This window comes from Temnothorax longispinosus, chromosome 4 (assembly GCF_030848805.1).
Source record: "Temnothorax longispinosus isolate EJ_2023e chromosome 4, Tlon_JGU_v1, whole genome shotgun sequence".
In the NCBI taxonomy this organism is placed as follows: domain Eukaryota; kingdom Metazoa; phylum Arthropoda; class Insecta; order Hymenoptera; family Formicidae; genus Temnothorax; species Temnothorax longispinosus.
The window spans coordinates 21,370,522-21,394,943 of record NC_092361.1 but is presented as its reverse complement, the minus strand read 5'-3'; the positions used below and the strand labels follow the sequence as shown (position 1 = coordinate 21,394,943).

At 41.4% G+C, this 24,422-nt stretch overlaps 1 long non-coding RNA gene across 2 annotated transcripts in view; it reads right to left on the bottom strand.

The window, feature by feature from the left end:
- LOC139811751 (uncharacterized) overlaps positions 1–24,422 on the bottom strand; it is a 105,870-nt gene that overhangs the window by 13,796 nt on the left and 67,652 nt on the right. Inside the window, exon 7 of one of the 2 annotated variants that reach the window (XR_011731738.1) lies at positions 11,276–11,852. The exons of the other annotated variant lie outside the window; for it this stretch is intronic. This is a non-coding gene — a long non-coding RNA (uncharacterized lncRNA). Of the gene's footprint in view, positions 1–11,275; positions 11,853–24,422 lie in introns of those variants that run through there. 2 annotated transcript variants of the gene reach the window in all.

Below are 24,422 nucleotides of genomic sequence, written 5' to 3'. Positions count from 1 at the left end.
TATTTGCGAAATATGTTAATAGACTATACATATCAATCCATTAAAACAATCAAGAAATAAGCTTTGTCGACTTCATCGTTGCACTTGTAGATTGAGACTAACTGAACAAACGGTTTTAGGATATGTACGCGCGTGTAACATACGTAGAACTTTCTACGATATAGAGTAACAGCTGCGCGAGTACTTGGACTCGTGACCGAATGATCGGAAGATATACTGACAACGAGACCGATTAATGATGTTATACGGAAACGTCGATGCCATAATCGAGAAAAAAACAGGTGCGCGACGTCTATCTATAGACAACGATAACGCGTGCGAACGGCAAATAAACTTTATTTCAAAAAACACTTGTTACTATAAAAAAATTTTTTTCAAAACTAACCTGAAGATAAGTTACGTCTGAGAAGTGAACATTCCGTAAGAATCGAAACACGACCAGTGCGGCTAGACTTTGCGAAAAGATTATTCTTGACTTCGCAATCGCCTTTGTCCTGCGAAGAAGAGAACCGCGGGAGTAAATTCGTCGTCGTTGTCACAATAGTTCCTCACGATAATGTAAAGAGTGTCCCAGACTAAACGCTTAATTTTTTTTGATGATATGTATTTGAAACAATTCAAGAACTAAAATCTTAATCAGGTTGGGACAACTTTAAATAGGAAATGATAACATTTAAGCAGGCTAATTAAAATCCACATATACAGAACACAAAATGTATTAAAAATTTCTCATATGTCAATATATAAATTTTACATATTGTTAACTTAGTTTCTTAAACATAGATTTTTTCATTTAGAAGTTATTTTGTTATTTAAAAAAACGTAATTTATAAATTTATACTAATATGTATCATTGAATATTATAATGTACGTTAATGAATATAAATGTAAAAAATTCGAGACATATTTACATAGAAGTTTCACGAATCCGCTATTAAAAACTAGGTGTTTACTCCGAGACACTCTGTATGAGAAGTCCGCATTCTAACCGGGAGAATAAGGAGAAGTAGGAAGCAAAACGTCGAGGCGGCGCGGCGGCAGCGGCGGAAAAAGAATTGGCAAAGCACATTACGCGAAATCACAATGTTTAATGAAAATTGCGAATGGCGCGGCACACGAGGCGGCCGCGGCGGCCGCTTGCGGCGTTCGCGTGCGCCGCGTTGCGCCGCGTCGCCTCGTGTGACATCGTCCCGCGCGGAATCGTGACGCCGCGAAGCGGTATTCAGATTGCGCTCTTAGCGGTTTCGCCGACTTTTTTCCGCCGCGACAAAAGGAGGATCTCTGTGTAACCGCTGGTCAAAAGCTGCGCGCCGCGACCGCCTGACAAGCAACGGCAAAAACGTGCGATGGACATATCGCGCGCGCGCGCGCGCGCGTTTCTCGGTTTTCGCCGCGTTCCGTGTCGCAAGAGAAATTTCAGTTGCGGCAGACGCTATTATCCAAATAGGATGGAACTGAGGGGTTCTTCTGCGGAAGAACTTAAGTCCGAAAATGTGGTAGTGAGAAAATCGAAAATGTAAGGAATCCTCATTTTTCAGTCAAGTTTAAGCATAGATTTCTTTTCGCGTTTACGAAAAGAATATAAATAATATTAGTGCAATATATGCATTTTTTATAAATTGTTAGTTTTTAATTTTAAAATATTATTTAAATTTTTTCTGTATTATTTTTTACATTTTATAAATCATTAGTTTTTTATTTTAAAACTAATGATTTAAAAAATTGTACGTATTTTAATTGAATATATTTACAAAAGTAGAAAATAATATACGAACTTCAAAAATCGTTTTCCACAAAGTTAATGTTTTTCTTAAAGTTTCAGTATGATTGAATTCTCGTAAATAAATTGGAATTAAAAGTTATTTAGCCGATCTGTCAATTGTGATGTCACGAATTAAATGTATAATGCTGATAATTTCCTTTCTCTATAACAGGATATTAAAATTCAGAAAAACAAATATTTATAATACCACGTGGTTAAGTAGGAAACATAAGTTTAAAGTCATACGTGAAAGAGTCCTGACTGAGTCACGCAATTGTTACATTGATCGTAGACAGCGAGGAAACACGCTCGCGTTTCCATGATTACCTGCCGACTCTATCAAGCTCCGAGTCGGCAAATTGCGTATCTAATAGGAACATTAGTTTCTTGACCACGTAAGCGATATTAGTCATCTATTATCCGTTAGTTAATATTGCCGAAAGATTATAGAAGCAATCGACCGACTTCTTTCGCCGCGTTCAACAATTTTCCTCGCCTACGAGACGTCTCTAATACATAAGACAGGTCTTTAAATGGCAGAAGTTATGATTAGATATTCATAATCTAATATCAATTCCCGACTGTGGAGAAAATTTTTTAAAAATTAACAAATATAATTATTCATTGTGAAAATTTTGAAAGTTTTTTCTCAGGATTTTCGTTATCAGGTTATTGAAAGTTCACATTCTCGAGAAATATTTGATTGTGCAACATTTCTTTTAGAAAGGAGAATTTTGCCAAGTTGATTCGTCCCATATGAGAACCCCGCACGAAAACAGCATCCGCGAAATCGATCCCTCGGATCGATCGTTTCCACCAGATTAGCGACAAAAATTCTATTCATCGTTACAACTCTTACATATATAGGAAATCGATATTTAACGTACGGCCGCTATATCTCCGATTGAAGAGAGCACGGTGCATTTCGATCGTTACCGAAACGAGATTATTATCGCGATACAGACGCGCGATATATCACCGGCGTTCAAGACTCGCGAGCCATGTTCAAGGATTTCCCTCAAGACGCAAATCTGCCGCGCCGAATATCACCGCGCCGTTCTCCAAACCGTTGTCACAAATCTTCAAAGACGCCGATCGACTTTTCTCACGTACCGACTTTCGTTCGAGGATGAAATCTGGTCTCGACTTTATTACTTATTATAACTTGATAGAATTTGATATTGAACGCGCGTCAAAGTACGTCTGTGAAATAACATACAAAAATAAATTTTTCAAATTCTTGATTAATGACGTCTTTCTCAAATCAATGGAGATCGATCGAGCGTGTTCCCCCTTCTCTTCTAGAATTCACGTGACACCGCGATGACAATCCGCCGAGCGAAATACGCTCGAAACCTCGCTCTTGTTTTTCTTTTCCCTTTTCCCTCGGTTCCTGCCCCCCCCCCCCCTGCGAGGATTGTGCTCGCGATTTCAAACGTGCCGAGCGGCGCGCTCGCTCTCGGTTGGGCCCGGCGTCTTCGGACGTATCTCGCGGAATCGCGCGAGGCCCGGTCGCGGCGCGGCGACGACGGCACGGCGCGGTGGCTGCCGCACCGCTGCCCGATCCCCGAGCGAAGTGAAAGTTAGACGTGTGGGCACGGGATGCGCACGAATTCATTTTTTCGGCCTCGCGCTGGACGTTTTTTCTCCTCTTCTTCCCGGCCGGCACAGCGCGGCGCGGCGAGGCGCGCGGCATCAGTTCCCATGTATGCACCGCCGACCTAGCCTACGCGGCCGACTCGCGCGCGATACCCTCGCGCGGCGCATGCACATGGCACTCGCGCTCGTGTGCATCGCACGTTTCTCGCCGCTTCTCACTCTCTCCCTCGGTCCTTCTCTTTTTCCCGCTCTCATCCTCTCGTGTGCATCGCACTCTCGCTGCCCGTGTGTACGCGAACACACGTGCGTCTCCCATCCCCGCGCACACGTACGTACGCGCACGTGTGTGGTACAGATGGGTACTCTAGCCCGGCTCTAGCCCGTGACTTATCGGCTCCGAGCGCATCTTACGATGTATCCTTGTGCCGCACGCCCGCGCGAAGTATCGATTCCGGATGACGCAGAATCGATGAATGCTACCGCGCCGCACTGACTGGGATGGAGATCTCGCGGTTCTCGCGAATCCTTTGACCGCCGAAACCAATTTTCTTTCGACTCGCATTTAACATTCATTAATGTTAACTGAGAGTCAACTGTCTTAGAAAGAAATTTTGTCTCGTATTTTAGGACATGAGTTCTCTCAGAATGCAAAACAAAGACATTCGTTAAATATAACGAAAAATATGCGTTGTTGTTTAATTTGAACTTTAAATATGCAAATATATAATAAAAAAAGTTAACATGTAAAAAATTATTAAATGATAAAAATAATTAAGTAATTTTTAATGTAGGACGAAGCTGTTAGAAAGTAACGCTATCTCAGTTAATGAGTTAAAGTTTATGAGCGAGCGAGTTGATTGTCCGCGCGCGCGGGCGCTCATGACACAATAGCGTAATCAAACTGAAAAACCTGTCACTTTTGACGGCTAATGCGTTTGCAATATAATAATGAAATAACAGTATCCATTCTATAAGAACTTGTAATATGCTACCTCGACAGAATGTTCTATTATGTGATTAACTCATTCATTCATCCATATCCGCGTGTATCGATAAAGTTTACTCGGCAGATTCATAGATGTTCCATTAAGATTGTAAGAACGTGATAAACTTCTTATGTTATAGGATATTTAAAATGCAAGAAACTGAACCGTAACTTACACGGCGCGATCGAGATGTTGAGAAAGGAAATAACATGATTGCTTCATTATCCGCATTAGTCTGACGTTTTATTTATGAGATAATTGACAGATTTTTTTAAAAGTATATCTATGTCTGCAATATTTTTCGACAGATTCAGGATGTTGTGCACAAACGTTGCGCAAAGGAACAAAGTTGCTCGCGTACGAGACTCGCTCTTTGTAGCCGGCTTTTCACACATCTCCCAGATTAGAAATTGCCATTACTCTTTACCAATACGAACGGTATAGCCGCGCTCTGGTTCTAACCGTGACTTATCAGATCGGTGCACGTAAGAGACGTGTTCCAAGCCTGAACCGATTCCGCATGACGCGCATGGCGGGCTCGATGAGCGCGCGCTAACAGCGTCGTGGGATCGTACTCCCTCGCCGTTAGATCTTCGCGATCGAGATATATTGGGCCGTTGCGCGTCAAGAGAGAAAGAGAGAAAGAGAAAGAGAGCGAGCGCAACTCGCCGCGTCGCCATAAACACGAGGCAAATGTGCGACCTTTCCGATTAGTCGCGATCGCGCCGCATTTTTCCGGTTTCCATCAGTCTCACCGGCAACGGTGCGGCGATCCCATTGTTTCGCGGGATTATCTTCGCGACCGGCGGCACATCCGCGCGGACTGCGATTTATCAGTTGTTAACTGCACCCGAGATGCAACCGGTAGATCGATCCCGGATGACGTTGAGAATCGACGAGCACGATCGCCACGCGAGGGGATACCCGTCGTCGGAACTCTCGGGCTACAACCCGTAGAAAGCAGCTGGTCCCGCATCGGCCGCTAATTATCTTCGGGAGGCACGTTGCTTTCTATCGCCGGTCCGATGTCATTTAATTTGAAGAATCGGCATATGCTTGTACTTGCAAAAGCTGGTACACACTAGGCCGGTTTATTAAGTTGCAAGGTGTCAGAGAAGGAGAATATAGGATAAATGACACATTATAAGCGCTCACGACACAAGCTTAAGCTATATTTATGAGAAAAGGCTGAATACGCTACTGCCAGCCGTTCGGATAAAGAAAAAGGATTATAGGGAAAGGATTAACACGATTCAACTATTCTTATAGCCATTCTAATGATATAACGATTTATTATCATATGATGTATGTGCATTATAATTAGCAAATTAATGAAAATTATTTACGAAATGTTTGAAATTTTTCTGAGTTTTAGATTTATATTATTCTGTGATGAGATCATCTATAATGAAAAAATCACGTAATCATCAAATATATACAAATTTCAAAATGTATAAAACACTTCTTTTTTATTCGCTTAGCTTTTTAATCGTAAAAGACTTTTCAGATAAATTGCAACACACACGTCATTCTCAAAGCTCTTTATCGTGCGAAAAAGTATATCCCGAGTATCATGCTGCCGTATAAAAATAAACAATATCGTAGGGAAAAAAGGAGGGTGGTACGAAGGGAGACAGGGATATGTAGGCGTAGCAATCAGGATACGCGCCGGTCGTCTTTCACTACGGGGGTTGACGAAAACAATAATGTACAAGAGTATGAGGGAACTATCGATCGACACCGCGAAACAATGGCTCCGACTACGACGTAACAAATGATCGCCTTCTTATCGGCTATACGGTGCGGTGGCGCAACGTCACGGTCAGCTTTCCCGCGATCGTGGAAATCGTTCTTTTTCGCACAATGCGCAAAGGACAATACCTATGTCTTTACTACCCGCATTAGATACGTGCTGTCCTTATTGCAAGAAATTGCGAGACTTCTTTACTGTATTTTAACTGTCATATCGTATATAAATTTTAACATCTTTAATATTTATATTACGCCACAATAGTCGCAATAATACTTTTATGAAACGTATAACGGTAGTGATAATTAGTTTCATATTTCTTCATTTTCGATATATATATCGTCTTAAATTTTCTTTTTGTGAAAAATGTGGAAAAATACCTATTACTATATTATTTATTTTATTTTTATTTCTTCTGTTTACAATCACCAGCAATTTCAAATCACCAGTATTAACTTTTCTAATTTTATATCAATATTCAATGGCCGTTGCATTATCGAATACAGACTCCATCATCCTCGATATTACCCATCCCATGCATTACCCGTAGCTGTTACGACGTCGTCGCTACAAAAGAGACTTAGAGACGTTTTTCTGTCTCCATTTTGCCTCGGCGGAGCCGAGCAGTGTAATACGTTATCATAGAACAAGAGGACTTTCCAGGTAGGATCCGGCGAATCCCCTTGTCCGCGAGTATACGTGACTCGGTGCCGCCAGTATATGTGTGTATGCACGCCGGGCGAATAAGCAGCTCGACTCCGAAGCCAATCAGTTCGCGTAATGGAGATCGATAGCCATAAGCCGATCTTCGCGAGCACGATACACGTGGTGCTCCAATATAATGCACCGTCGTCGTACCGTTCCATCGACAGACGCGGGAGCTCTTCTCGAATCTGCCTACACGTCAACCGAATAGCCGCGCGTTACTCGGCGTGCACGCACACACGTGCGCACGCAGTAAAGCGATAAAGTAATGAGATCCCGTCAAAGTATTGTGAAAATGCCGGCCAATGGCAACTTATTCTGGGAATATTGTAAATCCACGGAAAGAGCGACCGTCGCGCGCGCCCGCGCCGCGCGCCGTCTCGATCCGGGGAGTCTTTATGCGCTATAAATTTCCCATTACGCTGCGCCTCGCCGCTAACAACGTTCGCCGATGTTCTCTATTAATGCGAAAGGTGACAGAGGAGTTATTATTACCGTGTGGATCTTCATATCTTGCAAAAATTGTAGAAGTTGCAAGAATCGCTGATAAAATTATGGCATGAAATAATAAAATTACCGATAACGTTGACGTCTCTGGAAAGTTTATTTAAATTTTACAGAAAAATTTTAGATATCGTCCGTACTATGACACATATCTTTTTCTAGAAATGTTGATAATGTTTTATCAAAGTCTCTTAATTTTTATGACAAGTCTTAGAAAGTTGATTACTGAAATGTGATTTTTTTCCATTTTTACATAAATTTTTTTATCCTAAAATTTAATTTTCTATAAAAATGGAGTTAAAATTAAAAGTAACGTTATATATTTCCTAACTAATTACAATTATTTTTTACAGAATACGTAACCCAGGAAAATTAAAAAGTTAAAAAATGTAGCTTTGGGATTTATATTCACAAGTTTTATATATATATTTTTTTATTTCCTTCATTGCAATATAATTTCAAATGTTCTTCCTGCGGCTTTTTTAGTCTTGCCAAGTTTAAAGTCAAAGGATAAACGCGGATGTGTTCATAGGAAAAATATTTGTGGCCACAACGTATAGAGACAACGTTGCGTCTTTTATAGTTTCCGCGAGCGCGTAGAGTCCGTTCTTATCGTTGAATAAACCGAAACTAAAAAACGGACGGACGAACGGACGTCGCCGAGATGAAATACCAGCACTGTCCACTGTGCCCCACCTGTACCCTTATCTGAACAAACACGCGTATCCCGTCTCGGTTACAAAGAAACGTGGGTCAGTCTAATGCACGAATATTTCCTCTTTCCTTGACTCGCAGAGCTCCGAGGCGTTATAATGCACATAAGCGAACAGGCAGAGATAAGATATGACGTGTTATAACAATCATTAAGATAATAATGCATATTTCAGCGATTAACGCGGAATTAATCATCGTAGCATCTACTGTAGAGATTATTATTTATTGCAGACTTACTCTTACATTTAATATAAGCCTATTTCGAAATTAATTTAATATGAAAGATATATCAAGATATTTTTATATAATTAATAAATTTTATTTATTATTAATTTAAACATTTTATAATATAATTAATTGAATTATAATTTATATTTTATATTTCAATGTTTTTGTTGTCTTTATTGTATGAGAATCTTGCAGTATTACTATCTCTCTTAATTTAAATATGTCTCATTACATTGTATTATTGTGACATATTGATTCGATATTGAAGCGAATAAGTGAAAGATCTTGAAATATGAAGACAATGAATCGGGTATTACCGGTCGGAAAACAGTTAATAATGTACAACTTAATGTACATTGCCTATGCGCTCAATTCTATAAGTATACCTCTCTTTTTCCGACGCGTTCGCTCTTTGAAACCGCGGCGTGCGCGGTCATAAACTGCACATATACGCGTAATAGAACGACGTATCTACAATGCATCGTATCTCAGAGTTACAAGGGCCCGCTGGTGGAGAGTGTTAAGTGAAAGTCTGGTAAAATCCCTGACCACGATGCTCTCCGACCCTCCATTTGCTTCACTTATCCGTTGAGAGCCGCGCTGCTGCGAGGCGATTCGCAGGCACGTGACTGTCGGAAATGATATGCAACAAAACCCATTTGCAGGGACGTCGTTGGGAAAAAATCCATGGACCATCATAAATGATGCCTAAGAAATTGGCTCTATCAAATAAGGCGCGCTCTTACTCCTCGAGGCCATTCTCGTATTCTCGAATCGAATAGTGCGGTAATGTCAAATCTTTAATGTAAATGCCACTGTTCCTTTCTGCACAACGATTATGTGTTCTTTATCTCGAGGGAAATCTTAGGAGATTAATTTAAGAGAACAAACACACACAGAAATCGGGAAATAGCCATTTCTATATCGGTTTATATAACGAATACGTGATATCAGCTATCTTTATCTGTTTAACTTGTTGAATAAATTGAGTCTGTATGTACGTTTCCATTTTTGGACAATCGAAAAGATCGGTTACGACGAGTTTACTCGAGCGAATATCTCCGTGATGATTCTGAGAGGTGAAATTTCCTGAGACCCGCGAGAAGCAGCGACGACGACGTCTGCAGATGCGAGAAAAGAGGAGCCATTGATGCTAGGACAACATCCTGCCGTTGGCACGAGATCGAGTCATGACCTTATTCCGACACGTTCGTGGACAGTCGGACGCAGCTCCGCGTGACAAATTACGGATCGTTTCACGCCTATGACGTGCCTCCTCGCACGTCGAGCAACCAACTCGTCGCGGCGGGTCGGGCGCGTTATAGTAAGAAGAGGCGTCCGAGGGTGGATTTTTATCCGGGTCGGCGACAAAGCGAGGCCTTAAGTCCCCGGGACAGTCGTGGCTGGAAGAATGCCCCCTCGGATTAGGATTATAGCAGCGTGGACCACCCAAAAAAGAAAGCTGAGAAATCGCGCGTAAAATAGCGTGGACTATTTCATGTCCATTCAAAGTCCAGTACGGAAGCTTTAAGAACTGAAATTGAAACCTGTGCCCCAGCCAACATTCCGACAATTCTAAAATATCTTCTTCGATATTATTTTACGTAGGGATATTTCCAAATACTTTCAATGACATGTAAAATCTTATCAAGCGATAAATTGTAAAGGAACAAAACGTATGTGAAGTGTCACATGTGAATGTTCCTACAGCGGGCCGTATCTTTTAAAATTACCGTTTCTCCTGCCCGTTTATCGACACACATCGATCTCACCCCTCATATATAGGAGTGGAATAAAAAAATCGTCGAAACCAGCCGAATCTCACCGAAAGTTCCCATGCGCCTAACTGTTCGGTCTAATATTTGAACGGATCTCTGGTTTCAATTGAAAATCAACAACGGAGAAGGAGGAAAGTAGCCTGGTCCGAGAAGGAAAAGAGAGAGAGAGAACGAATAGACGATCGACGGAGAAAAACCGGCGACCGGAGTCCGAGACAAAGATTTTTAGGCAGAGAAGAGGGGCGGAAAAAACTGTCTGCCCTAACGGATTCTGGGGTGGAGCGAGGGGTTCTGGCGAAGGTAAAAAGGGCGAGCTGCGCTGCGAGGGGAGAGAGAAAACGAAGACGAGGAAAGAAAACTACACGGTGTTCCGTTTTTCCTTTGGCCAATGCACCTTCGCGGTTCGTAAAACCTTCATCCCGCTTACTTCCCTCTCCCCAGCCTCCCCAGGCTTCCCCCTCTCTTTCACGTTTTCTGGCTCGCTCGCGCCTCGGCACAATCTTTGGTCTACTCCTGACCTGGAGTCTTATCTTTACGATATTTGCGTGCATTATCTCGCGCAAGAAGTACAAGGCACCGGGATTTCTTCGAGAGACGAGCCACGCCGCTTCGTGGAGAGAAAAGGGAAGAGGAGAGCGAGAGTGCCTTCTTTATCTGCGAGCGAGGAATTAATCCAGCCGACAGAGACGAGCTCTTTCCACGATCTACCGCGTTCGGGGAAGAATAATTTCCCTGGCTTCCCTCCTCTCTCTCCCCGGGATCCCCCTCTCCCTTTCCGGAGGGCGTTATGCTGAAAAATAGTCGTCGGTACCTTCTCCGTTAACCCCCGGTACGATACCTCCCCATTATGACGTTACGCCGGTAATTAGCATAGTCATCCACAGGTGGTTGATCGTGAAATATATCGCTACCGGAATACATAGTTATAAGTTATGTATGTGTGCGTGTAGGAGTAACTCGGCGGAGCCGAGAAGAAAAGTCTCGTCCTTGAATTTTACAGAGTTGGCGGTTCTCAAGCGCGAAGAAAATACGGCTTTTAGTAGCTAATCGAGATCGACGATGCTTGTGCAATTAAATATTAGCTTTACGAACGAAACTGGGCGATAAAATGTTGATAAAACTCCAACAAAAGGAAATTAAGGAAGATTCTTTTACCCATCAAAAGAGTTAATACATAAAAAGTGGAAAAATACATTCCAAAAATAGAATTGTTAAACAATTTAATTTATGTAAAATAATTATAGCGAGGAAATGTATACACACTTGAAAAGTATTATCAAATGTTTCGAAAAATAATACATTATTTTCACAATCATTATTTTATAGCAAATTATATAATATAATCGATCGGAAAGCGTAATTATTATTTCGTTACGTATCGCAATTACTGCACTATAAACTTCCACTTTTACTAAAAAAAAAACTTGGCTGCGATACCCGACACAATCTGCGCGTGCATGATATATTATCAAATTCGTGAAGTCACGGAGATAAGAGATGAGTCTACTGTCGGCACGAATAACGGGATAGTCTGACTGTAAATAAGTTAGTCCGACCACGTCCTTGATTTGTTGTCGCCCGTCGTGGAAGGTGCAGATCGCCGGACGAAAGCTCGTGTCGTAGACTCATTCTCGCCGTAACTAAAAACCGCTCCTCCGTTTCTCGGGCGATGAACGCGTCCACTTTAAAACAAAGGACCCTATCAGATAAACGCTTTTTCGATACGAGAAGCGGACGCATGAGGGCTGTCCACTGCAGACTGATGCTACGGCGCGATTAGCTTCAAACATAACTGCCCGCCCGTTGTCCAGCCTACGCGTATTATTCTGAAAAAAAAAAAGGATTTATTTACGCTTCCTTTCTTTTGTGTGATAATGCGGGGGATAAGTCGGGTCGAAATTTATCTCGATCTGCAATCTGAAAATTATTTACTGCGAAGAATAGGAACACACACACAAAATTGTCACGAAGTAAATTTAAGTTTCAAAACTTTGACATTCTTCATTAATTTTGTTATTTTCATTATTTCATAAATATATTTTTAGCAGACGCTTCTTTATTGCTTCTAATAAGTAAGTCGAAAGAAAAATATTTTTTAAGAGCGCGTGTCAGAGAAGATTATTCTCAAGTATATTTATAGGAAAAAAATCAATGGTTGGTGCAAATAACGAACCGCCAGTTCGTTTGGAGTATCTCGGAAACGGGTCGTGTGAACGCCATAGAAAAAGAACATAGCGAAAAGCGCGTTACTATAGTAATCATAAATGTTAATAGCTTGCGAGATGTCTGAAACTTCGGGACGTCGAGAGAGCTGGTTTGCTCGACTTGAATTCAATGTGCGAACCACATGCAACAAAGAAGGTTATACCCGCGTACTCTTCCGATGCTAACAAGGGATTAGAACCTCCACGATGACTACTAAAGAAGCAGTTTTCTAAAAATTTACCAATTTGTCGATACCTCGCTACGCGGCAATTGTCCATACAATTCTAAATTAAAATATAAAACTGAACTTATTTGATGAAAAAAATCAATTCTTTCAACGTAATCAGATTTCAATAAATTAACGGCTTGATTTATTATGTACTTTACCTGATATTAATATTTTCTAAAGCTAATCCTTTCCTCTCTTTGTATCGAGACATTTAGGTAATTCAGCATGGCTTCGTCAATCCATAAAATCACCTGTTCCTGTTTCTCCTTAAGGAATCTTTAAGTCGTACCATTTAAATCAACAATTTTTGAATGTAAATTGTCTTATCCTTATCGCAGTAATGTATCTACACGACTTAAGACTTAATCATCATCAACAAGGCGTAGGTAGGTCAGATATGATCGACGAGAGCCGCATCTAAGCCACTCGCGGAACGTTTTCGCGTGCATCGGTAACGAGAGGCAACGTTAAAGGCGCAGGCAGGGCCAGTTTCTCACAGAGGCATCGGGACTTTCTCTGTATACGTCGCGGATTTTTCCGAGTGTATTCGTATAGGTCATGGCACGGGGTCAGGAATGCCCTTAATAAAGTAACCGCGCGGTTGTAAGTATCCGTGCCATGAGGCGCTCGTTACGCGGAATAATGCCACTTTCCTAGCGAGCGAACGCCTGGACATGCCCGTTAATTTATGCGAATATCTTTTTTTCCGTCGTTGAGGATATTTTAATACCGTTTTGCAATTCCGTCGGTCGGTTACGCACGCGACCGCGACGAAAATAGCCATATCGTCGACATTCGCAAGATACGTGTTAAAAGTCAATCGTTTAAAGTTAGAGATTGATTCCAAAATTAAAAAAAAAAAGATTGTTAATCTCCCTTAATTTAATCATTATTCATGATGTAATTTAGAAAATAAAATCAAATGTTTGGAGATATTTTTACATTTTTTTAATGAACATCTCTGCTATATATTAATAAAATTAAATATTTATTATTTCGAAGTGAAATGATCTAGTGACAGATTAAAATAGAAATAGAATGTCTATATTATGTAATATTCAATATCAAATTGCCGTCGAGATTGAAGAAAGCCGAGAAAGATGCAAAGATAATCACTTCCGGATTGTTACGGTATTACGCGATTATTTTCACGGGGCGCAATTTCTACCGTTGCTCCGAAAATCCTGATAAGCGCCGAGGGAAGAAGCCGGGAAGATCTCGCGTCGTAGGCGGACAGTTAACATTAATGAAACGGAGCGTACCTACCTGGTGTCTCAAGACGAAGCGAGCGGAGATCGTAGATAAGTTACGTGCTAAAGGAGCATACGTCGTAACTACCTGTATAGCACACGGAGAACCGTGTTCCGGTCATTCGCGTCCTTCTTGAAACTACCGAGTTTCCCAGGCGCTCGTAATGTAGCGTGAGGCATAGTACTTTCGCGCCATTGATAGCACTCGTGTGTCGCTCATTAATTTAATTAAAAATTTATGAAGTCCATAAAAAAAGATGTATCCCGTTGTTGCATTAAATGAAAAAGAAACTAAGCAGCAGGACTTAAATAAACAATTAAAATATATGATTATTTTAATTAAAATAATTACGTAAAATAATAAAAATTATTTATCTATTTGAGAGAATATATACTCATCGAGATACACTCGTTCTCAATCGTATTAGCAACAAGAATTAGATATTTTCTCATTTTATGTTGAAATTTATTTCCGTGGAATTTATATCTTCAGATTACTACGATCGCGTTCATTTGTTCTACATAGTGGCACTTTATATTTCTAATCTGTGATTCAAGTCGCACATATACCTTCGATTACTAAACATTCTGAAATCCATTTCTCATCAGAAAGGTCTCGCGCTATCCTTTAAATCCGTTCGGAAGACATATTCTCGTGTTACTGGATTTTGCATATTAAATATAGAAATTTATATCACGATCTTATAAATCAAATGTGATTCGTGCACACTGAAGAAATATAATTTTAGCATCGAGACATCAAGACATAAAATTTAATGTATTTGCCGCTATAAAGGCGAGATGCATACCTCTCTTAAAATACGCGCTTATGCCGGATGTATTAATTAATAATTATGAAAATCGTTTGGTTTATTCCTCCACAAATCGATCGCTTTCATCGCTTTTCGCTTATGGTTCGTCATCTTATCCGCGGTAGCAGCGGCGCGATTGTATAATAAATGTCTCGCTGAAATCTTCAAATGGGTCTCATTTTACCAGAATAAGGACCCGCTCTCGCGAGGCCCGGTCGCTCGTTCCCCGGAGGTTCGTTCGGTCTCGCGAACGTTCGCTCGGAGGTCGCTTCGTGAAACGCTCGCGGACGCTCTCCTCTCTCTGGGGTCCTCCGCGCCGCGTCGAGGAGGAGGATGTGAGGGCGTGAGACTCTTTGAGTGTGGGAGAGTACAAGGCGCATTGTAGAAGTCGGAGCGCGCCGACATCGCCGACACCGATGCGGCTGCCGTATAACGCGAGTCGACGCGAGCGGCGGCGCGGGCCCCCCCCTGCGGCCCCCTTTTCCGCTGCTTTTCCCCCCGCGTCGGCTCCTCCACCTCCTCTCCACCGAGAAGCGGGGAGCCCCCACCTCGCCCCGCGGGCCTCGCTCGTGCGAGGCGGCAGGTCGGCGTGCACCTCCGGAGGGTACCTCCGCGAAGTAGTCTCATTTCTCGTGTGAACTGACCACATGGGTCACGTACCTATTATCATTTCCCGGTGTCTAAGTCGTAGGAAAGAATGAAATCTAGATCGCCGGAAGCCCCTCATAATTAACGCGCCCGCGCGAATGGTATGCGAGGGACGAGGAGGGGACGAACGGTGGGGGGTGGCGAGGGGGAGGGGAGTTTGCGGGTAACACCGCAACACCGGACTGATGGGAAGAAGGATACGGGGAGAAAAAAAGGACGGTGGAAGCGCGATGAGGACGCGCGAGGTACAGATTCGAGTGAGTGACCCGGTAATATCGCGTGCGCCGCGCCAGTACGCTGCGAATATCCGATGACCGATATACCGGGTGCTCGAAGTGAATTTATGGCCGGTCTATCGCGAATATCGTGCTAGGTCGCGGAAGTAGGTCTTTGACGGAATATTCACGAGTGTTTCTGATCTCCGGTATCGGAAGAGAATAGATCTACATCAATGATTGGTTTCTGAAAATAGTATTTATTTATCGACAATGTAAATCGATATCCTTATTCTTAATTTAATGTTTTTATCGGAAACTACAAATTAAAAATTAATTTCGGATCAATAAGCTTGAGAAAACATCATGAGTTATTTATCTAATCAAAATGTAATGTTTTTCTGAATAATTGGTAATATAAATATATAAAACTTTTAAAAAGGTTCTTGTTTGGCTAACTTTATATATTTTCTATATATTGTTTAAATCTTTCTCTCGTTTAGATTCATTAGTTTTCTCTTTTCAACTTTAAATAAATGAAAGTAAGAAACACGAAAGACATATGTAGACCATACTACCATAAATCCATGATTGTTACTTTGCACTTGCCTTACGGCAATACGTTGCTTTCTATCAAAGTTTACAATATGAAACTCCTCGACCAACCGCGACATTGACGCGTTGGATTATTAAGCGTGTCGTGCCTCAGATATTAGATCGATTTTCGCGGTCGGCGAACCGTGGAATTCATCCGGAACGTCATTGCGCACGGCATTGCCATCCGAAAATCCGCGTGTCCTGCGTAACCTCCCCGCGGCTCCGAGGCCCCAGTGGACCAGTGATGGTCAGGCGAAGGGTTGCGCTGTTTTGACGCTCTCGCTGTCGTCGTCTCGCTGGCGCAGCTGTTGTTTTGTTGTTGCGCAAACGGACCCGCACGGGGGATTTTCATGGGGACGTCGGACGTCGTCGAATCTGTCCGTCCGTCCTAAGCCCGAAGAAAGGGTTCCCGTTGTGCTGCGAAGTTCACACATGTGGAACTGAAAGCCCCCGACGTCCGTCCGTCCGCCTGCTTCCATTATATCACCTACCACCTTCGTCCACCCCCTCGAATACATATGGCCTACGAGAGAGGGCAAAGGGAAGGCGCGTCATCTTGCAGCTTGCGTAATGATCGCGAGGACCAGCACAGCGGCACCTCGCCCCCTCCCCTCTCTCCCTGTGTTTTCCTCTCATTCTCGGCAAACGATCATTTTCGTGAAAAGGGTGGGGAACTCCATTAACGGCCGCAGCGTGAACTGCTTCGCTTCCGGTGTTAGCTTTAACCCTAAGTTTGACAGTATACTATACATAAGATAAAAGTTTGTGTGTAGCAGAAAATATTGAATAATAAAGTAAAAAATGATATTAATAATAAGAGGATACGTTAATAACAAAATTAGAACTTTTATAAATAAAATTTGCATAATTTAAAGTATGCAATTACGCAAAATATATTTTCAATTTATATACTTCTTATATAATTCTCATGTCTCTCGTTTATATTGATAATAGTTATATTTTTACTTTTATTTAAAAAATTATTTTGTCGGCTTTCGATTAGTAGTTTTTTTTTTTTTTTTGAAAAAAATAAATATGACAATTGTAAATTCAATCTTCATCATTCATACTTTATAAATAATACATATAAATACATATAAATTCATACTTTAATCAGTACATTTTAATTGCGTAAAAATGTGTGTGTGTACACTACGTTATGCATCAGACTAATGTGTAAAACCGCGCATATTTATCGCGAGGTGCAATGCATTTTAAGCATTAACCACATAAACTTGCGAAATATACATGAAACACGTTTTATCGCTATACAAGCATTTATACAATTTTCATTTATAACTATGGTTGATTTATGTTTAATTCAATATTCGATATTCGATCCACGTAATTTAATTATAAGAATCGACTAACGGATTACAGTTAATTGCGCGATTTCGGTTTCAGGTAGCAAAACATGATGCAGATTTTCAACGATTGTCCTTTTTGAAAGTCGATGAGTGCCGGCAGGAAAAAGTCGTTGGTTCCAATGGAACCGACAGGCAGCGTGCTATCATGGGTATATCTTACCACATAAGGGCTGCTTACGGGGGTAAAACTGGCAACGGGGAGAAAGAGAAAGAGAGAGAGAGACAGGGGTGAGCGACAGGGCCATGAAAAAATCGGGAGGCTGGATGGCTATTAATATATTTTTTTTTCTTCGGCCACCCCTATTTAGCATAGGCACGAAAGCGGACTCCGCTCCTCTGGTGTCTCATCACCCCACCGCGCGTAATCTAACCCTTTGCAAACAGCCTGAGAGAAAAAAAAGAGACAGGCTATATCAACCGACAGTCGGGAATCTTCCGGAACGAAAAAGCGCGTCTCACGGTACGCTCTTTCTGTCCACTATCTCGTAGTAAAAAAAAAAACGTAGCAAAAAAGCACGATGCACCGTGCAATCGCGTGTATATGTCTAAAAAATTATAATAAAGTATCCATGATTAGTTACATGTATATGGAGGGACATCGTCGTTAATGGCGTGATTTAATGAGAGATTTATTTCGTGGGGTCACAGATTAAATAATGAAATTACTCATAACGTAAAAATAAGATAATATTTAAAAAAATAATATATCATTAATTAAAAATTCCTTATTTTCTTCTATGAGTAACATTAACACAAACTAATTTACATATTTTTTAATTACTCAATTAGTCAACATAAAAGGAATCTTGTGAAATAAAGGATTCTCTCTCTCTTTTTCTCTCTCTCTCTCTCTCTCTCATAATCTATATTCTACTTTACTCTAATTTATGTATTGATTTGTGTGTAATCCTTCGCTTTGTGGTCACTTCCACTGTCGAGAGGTCACTGGATGTTGATCCTTTGATCAACCGGTACACATTGCTCGGTCAATAAGAACGAACAGGCCATTTCATTATCCCGACATTAATTAATTATTCTTGTCCATCGTCAGAGTACAATCGTAATTAATCTCCGCTGAGATAGAAGCTCTCCGCTTCGCAACCACCTGACAAATGTATTCTTTTTGCTGAATCGCGCGAAACCCACCCTAATCCATCCATTAATCGAAAACTGATCACGTTGCCATACAATGGACATGAAATAGATTTAGCTCGTGGTATATCTGCACCCATGTGTATTGTATAGTAATAAATTTATGACTTATGACGCGTTTACTTCAAGCAATCACATTGTTACGGATATCTAAACATTCAATGTTATTAATAAAAAATCACAATTTCTCTGATCCAATAATTTACGATAAAGTTGATATCGAAATGCTCAAAATAATGAATCGCGTATTTTTAAATACCTCTGGAATAAGTTAAGATATTTTGCAATCTTTTCTTGTGAGCATAATAAAAAAAATACTAATTTATTTATAAGAGAGTATATAAAAGAAGAGAGATTAAGGAGTGAACCAACATTAATATTCTCGATACGATTCAGCTGAAATTAAAACGGTCGGTTGCTTAAACATTTATTGAACTAGAACTCGGAGCGAAATGTTGCCATTGTCAAATAGAAACAGCCGGCTGCTTTGCCACGAAAGTCAGAATAATCCAGACACGTCAGATTTGCCTTGCCATCGAAATCTCTCCCAGCGGGCAAGCTTAACGTGTCATTATGTACCATCGAAGGTCACTGCCGCCACCACCGCGAATGGTGGCGTAATTTGACTAAAGCTAAACGGAAAGAGGGAGAGAGATGGAGAAAGAGAATGGTCGGTTATTCATGGTCGTTCGCGTTTTCACGAGGGTTTTTCGTATCTTTTATTGCGCGAAATCAATCGATCGCCGCCAGTGCTAGGGCCCGAAATTGGTGCAACAACGCCGTCACATATGGTCAAACGGTCGCAAAAAAAAAGAGGGTGGCGCGGAATGACCAAACAGCGGAAGTACGTCGAGGAGGCGACCATGCGAAGAACGATGTTTGGACGCACACGCATTTTGTTGCATCCACGAGACTTTTTTCCACGTGTTAATAGAATGGGTGCATTCTTGAACCGTTGAACGATGTTATTGGAGAATTCAGCGAACTTGTCGATGTTGTTCTCATCACATATACTTACCGGATTCGAATAATATATTATCTTGAAAAACTGATCGAAAGATACAATGTTTATGAGATACTGATCACTAATTCCGCGGAAACATTGTTTCGATCTGTAACTATAATAATCGAGGAAGTTAATATCGTTATTTTCGAATAAGACATAAATGATCATGTTATATAATTGTATGAAATAAATATAGATTGAATAATCGCTTGCCAATGGATCCACGCTATTTTCGTATCTAATAAAGCGATCGGGATGTAAAAGCATTCAAATACGTAACAAACTTTCTTGAAGAATTCGGTTTGCTCCCTCTGTCCGAAGAGGCGCATAAATCTTTAAAGTAAACGCGCCCGGTCTCGAATTTCACGTGAGTAATTTTACAACCGTAAATCGACCTTTCAACGATCTTACAACCCGCGGAGAAAGAATGACGGAGAGATGTGGAGAGAGGGAGGGAAGAAGAGAGAGAAAAGACGATTGAAAAACAACGGCATAAAGAAGAAGCAACGCGCGACGCTTCTTCCCGTCTTCCTTTCATCCCGACGGAAAAGCTGCAAAAACCTGCGTGTATAAATCGTATGCAAAGACGAGGTGAAAGCGCGGTCGGGCCCTTAATTTAGTTAATTTAGATTTTATCCGTTGCCCTGAGAAGGAGCTTTTTTCGTCCTGCGACGATTCTTCCGCGGAGGGGAAAAAAAAGCGGTCGGTACACGGGAGACAACGAGGAAGGGGTTGAAAACAAGCCGACGGCACCGCCGGCATTATTATATACTTATTTAAGATATGCAATGTGCGAGGGTCCCTCCAACGGGACTCTGCTTTCCTGTCTTTTTTCGAGAACCCGCATGATTTTTTTCTGTCGCTCCATTCCCGCTTCTACACGTTTCCCCTCTCTCCCGTCGTCTCGTGGAGGGCCTGCCCTAAAGCATTGCAACGATAAATGCTGCTCTCTCTCTCTCTTTCTCTCGAGGATTCTCTTCTTTTCGCTCGCTCGCGGCTTTATTATAATCGGTGTGAAATGATAACCGATCGCGGGATCTGGTTCTCGCGCCATCAGACGATACGGCACGACGCCACTATGTTTTTGTTAGCGCAAAAACAAAACAAAACCGTACCCCGCGCGCAATCCGTACGAACGGGTAGCGGGTTGTAAGGGGTGTAAGAGCCGAAACGGGGCCGGTGGTTACGAGGTAAAAAATTTACGGGTTTAAAATCACGCGAGAAATTATTATGCCTGACAGAGCCGGCCGCCGAAGGGTTGAATCTGCGTGAGATTTCCGACGCGACTTTTTGCATTTTACGCACACACTTTGTTTATCGCGGTATCGCCATTCCCGACTCTATTCGTATAATTCATTCGGCTTGATCGCCAACATCTTTGAATACTGATGAACGACTTTGATTTTTTCGCACCGAGGATTGCGACTATTTGTCTCGCATAAACTATAACCATATTTATATATTTTCGTTGATAATATTTACATAATCTCAACATTGGTATGCGTATTTCATTATAATGGAAATAACTTTAACAAAATCGTGTCAATCGTGAATTAATGTGTAATATTATTTAAGTCTGAAGATGGAACACATTATTAAATAATAATTTTGCAATAATTTTAAATGTTCCTTATATTTTTTTATTTTGCAACCTTACATTTAATCTGTTTTAGAAATCAACTTTATAGAAATCATCATTATTAAAATTATGATTGAAGATTCTCTGATTCTGTGAACAGTTAGTATAATGTATCATGAATCTTAACTGTCTAAAAATGATTCGCTTTTATATTTTGTGTACGTTTTTCATCGAACCATCTTCTATTAAAAAAATTCTCACATTTTATTTTTACTCATTGCTTATCTAGAAAATTACACCGTTACAGTTATAATTATACCAACTCTAGCTTTTTGCGTGATTCTTGAATTGTGAAGAACGACATGGAGCTGGGCCAAGTGCGAATATACGTGACTTTCGGAAAAAAAGGGAAGACTCACGTAGAAGATAGGGCGCTGCGGGGTGTGCTGGGGTAGAACAGAGGGGTACGCTGGCTGACCGTGCCCGGGGGTGACTTACGATGGACATGTGCAATTTGACCTGTTGACCCCGGAGGCCCGTGGCGCGACGCATGGGGGCGAAATGTATTTGGGGTAAAAATAATACAATTTACACATAATAGGGGAGGAGGACGAGACTGCGCCGGGGATACGTGCGCGTATTCAAATGACGTGTGCACGTGGGGCATACTATGGGGCGAAGATGCAACGCGGGGGGGAATGGGGGAAGGAGGACAGTGTGCCGACTGATGCACAATAGCCGGGCCGAATCGATCGATACCTCGTCACCTTCGATCGCTCATGAATACGAAACAAACTCGACTCCGGTCACTTATGGTGTTTTCCCTCGTTCGTGCGCGTTTTTTCTTATCGATATGTTTGGTCTCGTTAAACTCGGAAAAAAGTTGCGCAAGAAAAAATGAGCGACGAGCGAAAGACGATCAAAATTTCTCACGAGTACCTCAGCTGCTCGGTGCAAAAAAGCAGCGCGAATATTACCACGAAGTCTCGAATCACGAGATTAGGGAAAATTTTCGAAGAGTGCTTTACCCCCGCTGGACGAAATTTTCTCACGAGCTCTCTCTCTCTCTCTCTCTCTCTCTCTTTCGTACGTAATTTTTTATTAGAAAAGTTTTTTAACTTGCATCATAGTATTTTTAACGCTGGACGTCAGCTGTCTTCAACAACTCGTATAGCAGCTAGAGAAATCTGTCACGTAAATTAAGCGCATTTCTTTAGACATCTGCTGCTTTTTCGGCTGCTCCTGACCGGAAAAACATTCTTGAAAAAAAAATGTACTCCTCTTTTTCTTAGACGACAATGGCGCACTGTTAAAAACTTGGACTCACACTGCAAATCCAAGTGTGTTATTTCAACTGAAGCTCTTCCTCACACATTTCTTGCCGTTTTAAATCACGCCGTTTAACACGGTTGAGCGTATTAACTTTCAATTTAATATGCGGATTAAACGTGTTAATTTAACACGCAACAAAACATGTAAAACGAGCTTTAGTCAAATGTGTCATTTTTAGACGTTTATGCGTGTAGAAATAACACACTTTACAGTGCATCGTCCTCTTATACCATCATTTTATTTTGACTGAATTCTCGTTTTCCGCACGGATTAACGCTTGAGAGATAATTACACTCACAGGGCAGCGAGATCGTCTTCTCCATATCTACGCGAAAGACCCGAATTTTGTCGACCGTGTCTCAAGACGGGAACTTGAAAATAGCCCCGGGACATACATACATCCGTTGCAGGGGCTGCGCTACTGCGTGCACGCAACGGAACCCCGAGTTCTACCCGGTGACTATTTCTGTGCCGGCTCACAGCAGATTCGTGTGTTATGTCTTGTCTCGCGTGAAAATCCTAACATCCCTCACACGGTTCCTGCCTCCGCCTCCTTCCCCTTTTGCTTTCCTTATCGGTTACCTACCCCTAGCCTCGTCCTCTCTCGTCTACGAGGACGTCAGACCATTCGTTCTGACTCACTTAACGTAGCCGCGGATAAGAACGACGAAAATAACCGACGCACCCTACGACAACGGGGAAAACATTGCATCAAACCGTTCGCATCGTCATTTCGTGCGAGTTTGCTTCTACGTTCACTCAATCTTTACTCCGAGTAACCAACAGATTTAGCATACTTATTTATAAAATATCAAATCTTTTATATAAAAGAATAATTTGCTTGATATCTAAAAAGTGTGTTAATTCACTAATAAAAGTATATTCAAATATATATACTAATATAAAAGTATTTTAAATAAATAAAACTATAAATAAACTAATAAAAGTATATTAAAATATTTAATTAATCAATTAATTAATTAATAATTAATTAATTAATTAAGTATATTAATATACTAAAAAAGATAAATTGAATATTTGAGATATACCATAATGTGTTACAACTTTCTTTTCTAACTGCTTAAAATATGAAATTAAAATATTTATGTATTTAGTACACAGAATTTATAATTAACTACAGCTTGGTACAAGAAAATTGAATCTTTTTCCAATTTTACAGAGCCTCATCGCCTTTTACTTCCTCTGATTTATCGCTCTAATCGGCGTGTAAATTGTTTGATATGTTTTCAACTGCGAGACAATAAGCAGCGTGAATACGACAATATTGTATTTATGTATTCGCGATAACAAGTTTTTCAGTTTTAATATCTGTGATTAAACACGCGTTTCTTATCTGATGCTAATTCGGTGTACCGAGTCGCAGAATTTACAGGCGGCCGCGGCAAGCGATACGGTATCCGAAGACACCCGTTATCATCTTCACGTGCGCATACGTATGTAGGTATATCGCACGTGAATCCGATCGGCGATAATAAACAAGCCATTGACAAACGATAGAGAGCTACAGCATTACGTGACTCCCTCGCGACGACGACACGTATACACGCATGTACATATATACGTGAGCGCGCGCGCGCGCGTACTCGCAGCGATATTTATCGCCTCCGGTCGAGCACAATTAATTATCCTCCGATGGGAATAATTAGCCTGGTCACGGAGATACGCCTAGAGAGAAGTCACGTCCGCTCGACGGTCTCGTACGCCGCGATCTCGAGACTTCGCGATGAGGCATAACGCACTCGTGAGCGACTTTTTCTTTCTCACTCGACGATAGCGCGCCGAGCGAGTCAGCCGCGAATCTGGGAACACCCCATTTGTGGCATTGCGCGAGGCGGCCAGGCTGATTGATGCCTAATTGATGTTTCGCGACCGGTTAATTATAATTAACCCGGCCGGAAGTAATTAGAATAATTAGTGAGTCTAACGACGAGAAGCCTTTTTACGTACGCTCACATATACACAGAGAGTAATGAGAGAAAAAAG